Source organism: Salvelinus alpinus, chromosome 17, assembly GCF_045679555.1.
Source record: "Salvelinus alpinus chromosome 17, SLU_Salpinus.1, whole genome shotgun sequence".
In the NCBI taxonomy this organism is placed as follows: Eukaryota; Metazoa; Chordata; class Actinopteri; order Salmoniformes; family Salmonidae; genus Salvelinus; species Salvelinus alpinus.
This window is the reverse complement of record NC_092102.1, coordinates 20,828,199-20,837,592: the sequence shown is the minus strand read 5'-3', so window position 1 is coordinate 20,837,592 and position 9,394 is coordinate 20,828,199.

Below are 9,394 nucleotides of genomic sequence, written 5' to 3'. Positions count from 1 at the left end.
TAACCTGAGCGGAAACCAGATTGCATACCAGAGAGAATACTATAGACATCAAGAAAGCCAGTCAGTTGTTTACATTTACATTTAAGTCATTTAGCAGACGCTCTTATCCAGAGCGACTTACAAATTTGTTTATTGACAAGTTATTCCAACACTTTTGATAAACAGGGCAAAATAGAAACAGGCATATCAAATCAAACTTTATTTGTCACATCACCGAATACAACAAGTGTAGACTTTACCGTGAAATGCTTACTTACAAGCCCTTAACCAACAGTGCAGTACAAGAAGAGTTAAGAAAATATTTACCAAATAGACTAAAGTAAAAAATTATAATAAAAAGTAACACAATAAGAATAACAATAATGAGGCTATATACAGGGGGTACCGGTACCGAGTCAGTGTCCGGGGGTACAGGTTAGTTGAGGTAATTTGCACATGTAGGTAGGGGTGAAGTGACTATGCATAGATAATAAACAGCGAGTTGCAGCAGTGTACAAAAGGGATTGGGGGGGGTCAATGGAAATAGTCCAGTGGCGATTTTATTAATTGATCAGCAGTCTTATGGCTTCGGGATAGAAGCTGTTGAGGAGCCTTTTGGACTTGGCGCTCCGGTACCGCTTGCCATGCGGAAGCAGAGAAAACAGTCTATAACTTGGGTGACTGGATTCTCTGACAATTTTATGGGCTTTCCTCTGACACCGCCTATTATATAGGTCATGGATGGCAGGAAACATGGCCCCAGTGATGTACTGGGCCGTACGCACTACCCTCAGAGCCGAGCAGTTGCCATACCAGGCGGGGATGCAACCAGTCAGGATGCTTTCGATGGTGCAGCTGTAGAACCTTTTGAGGATCTGGGGACCCATTCCAAATATTTTCAGTCTCCTGAGGGGGAAAAGGTTTTGTCGTGCCCTCCTCACGACTGTCTTGGTATGTTTGGACCATGATAGTTTGATGGTGATGTGAACACCAAGGAACTTGAAACTCTCGACCCGCTCCACTACAGCCCCATCGATGTTAATGGGGGCCTGTTCAGCCCGCCTTTTCCTGTAGTCCACGATCAGCTACAATGCTCACATTGAGGTAGAGGTTGTTGTCCTGGCACCACACTGCCAGTTCTCTGACCTCCTCCCTATAGGCCATCTCATCGCTGTTTGTGATCAGGCCTACCACTGTTGTGTCGTCTGCAAACAATGATGGTATTGGAGTCGTGTTTGTCCACGCAGTCGTGGGTGAACAGGGAGTACAGGAGGGGACTAAGTACACACCCCTGAGGGGCCCCAGTTTAAGGATCAGCGTGGCAGATGTGCTGTTGCTTACTCTTCTACCTGGGGCCGGACCGTCGGGAAGTCCAGGATCCAGTTGTAGAGGGAGGTGTTTATTCCCAGAGTCCTTAGCTTAGTGATGAGCTTCGTAGGCACTATGATGTTGAATGCTGAGCTGTAGTCAATGAACAGCATTCTCACATAGGTGTTCCTTTTGTCCAGGTGGGAAAGGGCAGTGTGGAGTGCGATTGAGATCGCATCAACTATGGATCTGTTGGGGCGGTATGCGAATTGGAGTGGGTCTAGGGTGTCCTGGAGGATGCTATTGATGTTAGCCATGACCAGCCTTTCAAAGCACTTCATGGCTACCGACGTGAGTGCTACGGGGCGGTAATCATTTAGGCAGGTTACCTTCGCTATGGGACTATGGGACTATGCTGGTCTGCTTGAAACATATAGGTATTACAGACTCGGTCAGGGAGAGGTTGAAAATGTCAGTGAAGACACTTGACAGTTGGTCCGCGTATTCTTTGAGTACACGTCCTGGTAATCAGTCTGGCCCAGCGGCTTTGTGAATGTTGACCTGTTTAAAGGTTTTGTTCACATCGGCTACCAAGAGCATTATCACAGAGTCATCCAGAACAGCTGGTGCTCTCGTGCATGCTTCAGTGTTGCTTGCCTCGAAGTGAGCATAGAAGGCGTTTAGCTCGTCTGGTAGGCTCGCGTCACTGGGCAGCTCGTGTCTGGGTTTCCCTTTGTAGTCCGTAATAGTTTTCAAGCCCTGCCACATCCGACGAGCGTCAGAGCCGGTGTAGTAGGATTAAATCTTAATCCTTTATTGACGCTTTGCTTGTTTGATGGTCCGTCTGAGGGCATAGCGGGATTTCTTATAAGCATCCGGATTAGTCTCCCGCTCCTTGAAAGCGGCAGCTCTAGCCTTTAGCTCGATGTGGATGTTTCCTGTAACCCATGGCTTCTGGTTGGGATATGTACGTACGGTCATTGTGGGGACGACCTCGTCAATGCACTTATTGATGAAGCCGATGACTGAGGTGGTGTACTCCTCAATGCCATTGGATGAATCCCGGAACATTTTCCAGTCTGTGCTAGCAAAACAGTCCTGTAGTGTAGCATCCGCGTAATCTGACCACTTCCGTATTGAGCGAGTCACTGGTTCTTCCTACTTTAGTTTTTGCTTGTAAGTAGGAATCAGGAGGATAGAATTATGGTCAGATTTGCCAAATGGAGGGTGGGGGAGAGCTTTGTATGCATCTCTGTGTGTGGAGTAAAGGTGGTCTAGGATTGTCTTTCCTCTGGTTGCACATGTAACATGCTGGTAAAAATGTGGTAAAACTGATTTAAGTTTGCCTGCATTAAAGTCCCCGGCCACTTGGATCGCCGCATCTATGTGAGCATTTTCTTCTTTGCTAATGGCCTTATAGAGTTGGTTGAGAGCGGTCTTAGTGCCAGCTTCGTTCTGTGGTGGTAAATAGATGGCTACGAATAATATAGATGAGAACACTCTTGGTAGATAGTGTGGTCTACAGCTTATCATAAGGTACTCTACCTCAGGCGAGCAATACCTCGCACCAGCTGTTATTGACAAATAGACACACAACCCCACCCCTCGTCTTACCAGACGTAGTTTCTCTGTTCTGCCGGTGCATGGAAAATCCCGCCGGCTCTATATCGTCGTTCAGCCATGTCTCGGTGAAACATAAGATATTACAGTTTTTAATGTCCCGTTGGTAGGATAATCTTAATCGTAGGTCATCAATTTTATTTTCCAATGATTGCACGCTAGCAAGAAGAATGGATTGCAGTGGGAGTTTACTCGCTTGCCTACGGATTCTCAGAAGGCAGCCCGATCTGTGACCCCTTTTCCTGCGTCTTTTCTTCAAGCAAATGATGGGGATCTGGGCCTGTTCCAGTGAAAGCAGTATATCCTTCTCGTTGGACTCGTTAAAGGAAAAAGTTTCTTCCAGTCCGCAGTGAGTAATCGCTGTTCTGATGTCCAGAAGTTATTTTCGGTCATAAGTGACGGTAGCAGCAACATTATGTACAAAATAAGTAAAGAAATAAGTTACACAAAACTAAAAAAAAAATGAACAAAATAGCACCATTGGTTGGGAGAATGTAAAACGTCAGCCATGTTCTTCGGCATCATTCAAATCTAGCAGTTAGGATCAGCTTGATCTCCCCCTTTAAATAAAGGACAAACCGTGGCTGCCTTCCAAGCAATGGGAACCTCCCCAGAAAGGAACGACAGGTTAAAAAGGTTGGAGATAAGCTAGGCGGTGATAGGGGCAGCAACCTTAAAGAAGAAAGGGTCTAAACCATCTGACCGAGATGGGTTTTTGAGTTCAAATTTCAGGAGCTCCTTTAGCACCTTGGACTCAGTGACTGCCTGCAGTGAGAATTTTTGTAGCGGGGCAGGGGAAAAAGAGGGAGAAGCATCTGGGATAGTCACATTAGAAGGGGCGGGGGATGAGGAAATGTTGGACGGGCAAGGAGGCATTGCTGAGTCAAATAGGAATCCTGACTTAATGAAGTGGTGATTAATGAGCTCAGCCATGTACTTCTTGTCAGTAACAACCACATCATCAACATTAAGAGACATGGGCAGCTGTGAGGAGGAGGGTTTATTCTCCAGGTCTTTAACCGTTTTCCAGAACTTCTTGGGGTTAAACCCACAGAGAGAGAACTGCTCCTTAAAGTAACTAACTTGAGCCTGAGTGCACTTATTTCTCATTTGCCTGAACGAGAGCCAGTCAGCCTGAGTATGCATGTGCCAAGCTTTTCGCCAAATAAAATTCTTGAGGTGGAGTAACTCTGCAAGAACACGGTCAAACCAGGGGCTGAACCTGTTTTTAATTCTAATTTTCTTCATGGGGGCATGTTTGTTAACAATACCACTGAAAATATTTAAAAAAGACGGTCCAAGCATCTTCAACAGAGGGGATCAAGCTGATTCTATACCATTTTACAGAGGCCAATTTATGAAGGAAGGCTTGCTCAATCAATTTTTTTAGCAAGCGTCTATGACAAATCACGACAGGTCGTTTCACTGAGCAGCCATTACAAACACAGGCTGTAAAACAATGATCACTAGGGTCATTACAGAAAACACCAGACTGATACCTATCAGGATTATTTGTGAGGATAACATCGAGGAGAGTAGCATTTTCTGGGTGTTTGGAGTCATACCTTGTGGGATTGCTAATAATCTGAGAAAGATTTAGGGAGTCCCATTGCTTTAGGACTTGGTCAGGTGGTTTAAGCATGTCCCAGTTTAGGTCACCTAGCAGGACAAATTCAGACTCAGTGTAAGGGGCCAGGAGAGAGCTTAGGGCAGGTAGGGTACAGGCCGGAGCTGATGGAGGACGATAGCACCCAACAACAGTCAACAAAGAGCTATTCGAAAGTTTAATGCTTAAAACCAGCAAATCAAATTGTTTGGGGACAGACTTGGTGGAGACAACCGAGCACTGAAGGTGATCCTTGGTAAAGATTGCCACTCCCCCACCTTTGGAATATCTGTGTTGCCAAAAAAGGTTATAACCAGAAAGGTTAACATCAGTAGTCAAAACACTCTTCCTTAACCATGTCTCAGTAATGACCAACACATCTGGATTGGAGCTGTGAATCCACACTTTCAATTCATCCATTTTAGGTAATAAGCTTATAGTGGTAACGTGCAGAAAACCCAGGCTTTTACGAGAACAGAAATCAGTGAAGCAGATATCAGAGCACAAGTCAGAATTGGGGCTAATGACAGTAGATGGGCCAGGGTGTGAATGCACATTTCCACATATCATCAACAGTAATACAATCAGGGCACGGCATAGGACAGGGAGAGCTCTGCAGTGCTGATTTATGACATCTCAACGTGCATTAGATGGCAACAAGATCATATTGTACAGCAATTTCATCAGGTAACATGAATACAAAGCTGGCGAGAGGTGGCTAGAAAAGGACGGGAGGCCAAAAGTCTGTGTAACCAATAGAGAGTCAGAGTCCCGAGTGTGGGAACAAACTTAGTCTGTCCCACGGTTTGGTAAAGAAAGTTCGTAGTCAACGAAGAATGCTGGAGTCATGAGGCAAATAGCAAAATAGCAAAATGCACAAGAAAATAAATATATATATAACGACTTGGGGCTAGCCATTGTAAGTTCAGAGTCACTCGCACAACAGTGTGTGTGTGTTGGAGGCGAGCGAAAGCTCGGGAGAGAGGGGTGAGTGTGGTGGGGGTACCTGTACCAGACAGGGGGAGACAGGCCAGGGCAGACGGTGAACAGAACGCCAGGTGGAATCCAAGCAGCAGTTCAGCAGGCAACGGGAGTAGGTGTCACACCCACTTGGGAGAAGCTTTTATTTCTTGAGGCAGATTTCTTGTAGAAAATGCCAGTGGTTGGTCTTTGAACAGCGGGAGGGGGCCTCAAATGGGGCTTCAAAGACTCCTGCCACTTGTTGGGCCCGAAGGCCTCGACACCTCTTACCTCTCATTAATGAACAATCAATAAACAACACAGTTGTACTCTATGTGCTGATGTTCAGCAGTGCCCGGAGCTCATTATGAGGTTCACTGAGGATGTAAGTTAAGCAGGCCTACTACTAGGCTAGTCTACATCACATGGCACACGTCACCACCTTCCATACACATGCAGTTCTGCTACTTCTAAACACATGCAGTTCCGCTGCATTGCCACATGATGGCATGATCTCTGTTTTCCAGAATTCTACAGTTGAAATGCAATGAATGTTTTTTCATAATCAGTGTTGATAAAATATTCAAAGCTATTTTAATATGGTTTTAAAAAATCTCAAATGTTGGGAATAAATACAGGAATGATTCTAAATCGCCCAATACCTGGGTTTAATGAACAATCAATAAACCCAGTTCTACTCTATTCCAATTCTATACTACTCTATTCTGCATAGAGCAAAGCAGGCCTAAGTGAAATAACACATTTTATAAAAGATCATGTGTCATACATCCCTAAGCATAGCGGCAACTGTTCCCAGTCTTGTTTGCTCTGAAAACAACTGCTCACATCCCCCTGGGTAAGAAAGGTGCGCGCTATAAAGTGGCTTCTCGTATGTGCCCGACACGTACGGGAAGTTACTTTTTGCCCGCAACTTTCAGGCCTACCAGTAGCTTATCAGTAGGCAGTTCTAGTTGTCAAGAACATAGTCGACGCTGTTGCCAAAGCAGAGACTTGTCACACAAAACCCGCATAGGGTAGATAGGTCTACTGCTTTCCGGTTCTACCCACTAGACTTGAAACCAAGTTCGAATGACACGTACTGTTACTTTCAGAAATCCCAAACTAACAGTGAACCAGAGCAACAGCAAAACCACCTCCTGCGCAAACAGCCCCCCCCCCCCTCCCCCTGCGCAAACAGCCCCCCCCCCCCCCCCCCCTGCGCAAACAGCCCCCCTCCCTTTTCTCTAGAAATATGGGTAGGGTTGGCGAGGGGAGGGTGGTTTGTTGCTCTAATTCACTGTTAGTTTGGGATTTCTGAAACTGTTGCTCTAATTTACTGTTACAGTGTGGAATTCCTGAAAGTAACGGTAATAAAAAATCTAATAAAAAGACACGGCCCGGTTTGTCATTACCGTTCTCCTAGCAACAGGATGTTGTGCTGGCAGCACGATCACGGATAAGAGTATCCCTGCAAAGACATGCTAAACTTTGGGAATATCAACATCAAAAAATGGCACTCAAATGCAGTACAACTGTTTTTCACAGCACTGCAACCACCTTTGATGGATCATTTAACTTATTTCACTTTTAATATTGTACTATTTATTTGGAAAGTTTACACAAATACTGGTATGTTGAACGATAGTGTGTAGCCTATATTTAAGGAAAAACTTTTAATGAAATAGAAATATGTGTTATTTGAATTACTCAATAGAGTCTGCAAAAAATGTAATGTATGGGTCTCTTATGCTGGGCAACGTGCTGGTGACTCCTTACTCCACCCACTACATTCACTGCAATGCAATCAAATCAAATGTTATTTGTCACATGCACTGAATACAACAGGTGTGGACCTTACAGTGAAATGCTTACTTACAAGCCCTTAACCAACAATGCAGTTAAGAAAAATAAGTTTAAAGTAAAAAAAATAGAAATAAAAGTAACTAATAATTAAAGAGCAGCAGTAAAATAATAGTAGCGGGGCTATATACAGGGGTTACTGGTTCAGAGTCAATGTGTGGGGGCACCGGTTAGTCGGGGTAATTAAGGTAATATTTACATGTACACTACCGTTCAAAAGTTTGGTGTCACTTAGAAATGTCCTTGTTTTTGTAAGAAAAGCCATTTTCTTGTCCATTAAAATAACATCAAATTGATCAGAAATACAGTGTAGACATTGTTCATGTTGTAAATGACTATTGTAGTTGGAAACAGCAGATTTTTTATGGAATATATACATAGGCGTACAGAGGCCCATTATCAGTAACCATCACTCCTGTGTTCCAATGGCACGTTGTGTTAGCTAATCCAAGTTTGTCATTTTAAAAGGCTAATTGATTATTAGAAAACTATTTTGCAATTATGTTAGCACAGCTGAAAACTGTTGTTCTGATTTAAGAAGCAATACAACTGGCCTTTTTTTAGGCTAGTTGAGTATCTGGAGCATCAGCATTTGTGGGTTCAGCATTTGTGGGTTCGATTACTTTCTTCTGAAACTTGTCAGTCTATTCTTGTTCTGAGGAGTGAAGGCTATTCCATGCGAGAAATTGCCAAGAAACTGAAGGTCTCGTACAACACTGTGTACAACTCATCATAGAACAGCACAAACTGGCTGTAACCAGAATAGAAGGAGTGTGAGGCGACAGTGCACAACTGAGCAAGAGGACAAGTACATTAGAGTGTCTAGTTTGAGAAACAGACACCTCACAAGTCCTCAACTGGCAGTTTCATTAAATAGTACCCTCAAAACACCAGTCTCAACGTCAACATTGAAGAGGCGACTCCGGGATGCTGGTCTTCTAGGTATATGGTTAGTTTTGGAGGGGGACTGTGTAGTCCATACCCAGCAGCACTTCATTCTCCACCCCCTCCATAGACCCCAGTGCAATAAACTTTAATAGACTATACATTAAATCAAATCCATTTTTATTGGCCACATACATATATTTAGCAGATCGTATTGTGGGTCTAGTGAAATGCTGGTGTTTCTAGCTCCAACCTTGGAGTATTGGGGAACGAAGTGCTGCTGGGCATGTACTACATAGCCCCCCTCCAAAACTAACCAATTAACCACTAATGAGTATTTTCCATCCCACTTTAGCTGAGACAGGTAGAAATGTTTTCTCTCTACAAGCCAACATGTATCCCATGTACAGTCTAATACAGTGTATTGCATTGGGGTCTATGGAGGGGCTGGAGAACTAAGTGCTACTGGATATGTACAAGACCATTTTTTTGTACCCTTCCCACAATCCTGTCTTGGAGCTCTACCGACACTTCCTTCAACCTCATGGCTTGGTTTTTGCTCTGACATGCCCTGTCAACTGTGGGACCTTACAGTATACAGACAGATGTATGCCTTTCCAAATCATGTCCAATCAATTGATTTGACCACAGGTGAATGCCAATCAAGTTGTAGGAACATCTCAAGGATGATCAATGGAAACAGGATGCACCTGAGCTCAATTTCGAGTCTCATAGCAAACAATCTGAATACTTATGTAAATGTATATTTCAGTTTAAATTTGCTATAAATGTGCAAACATTTCTATAAACCTGTTTTTGCTTTGTTATTATGGGGTATTGTGTGTAGATTGATTAGGGGGAAAACTATTTAATCCATAGAAAAAGGCTGTAACGTAACAAAATGTAGAAGCAAGTCAAGGGGTCTGAATACTTTCCTAATGCACTGTATTTGTTTGGTAGAGACCCTACAGAGTATTCCCCACCCACTTTAGCTGAAACAGGTAGACATGTTCTCTCTACAAGACAATATGTGTCCCATCTATTACAATGTATTGCATTGGGGATTCTATTTTGAAGGTTTCCTCAAAGAATACGAAAGTGACATCACTGCTGGCAGAATACTTTTATTTTGTATTTATTTAACTACCCAAGTCAGTTAAGAACAAATTATTATTT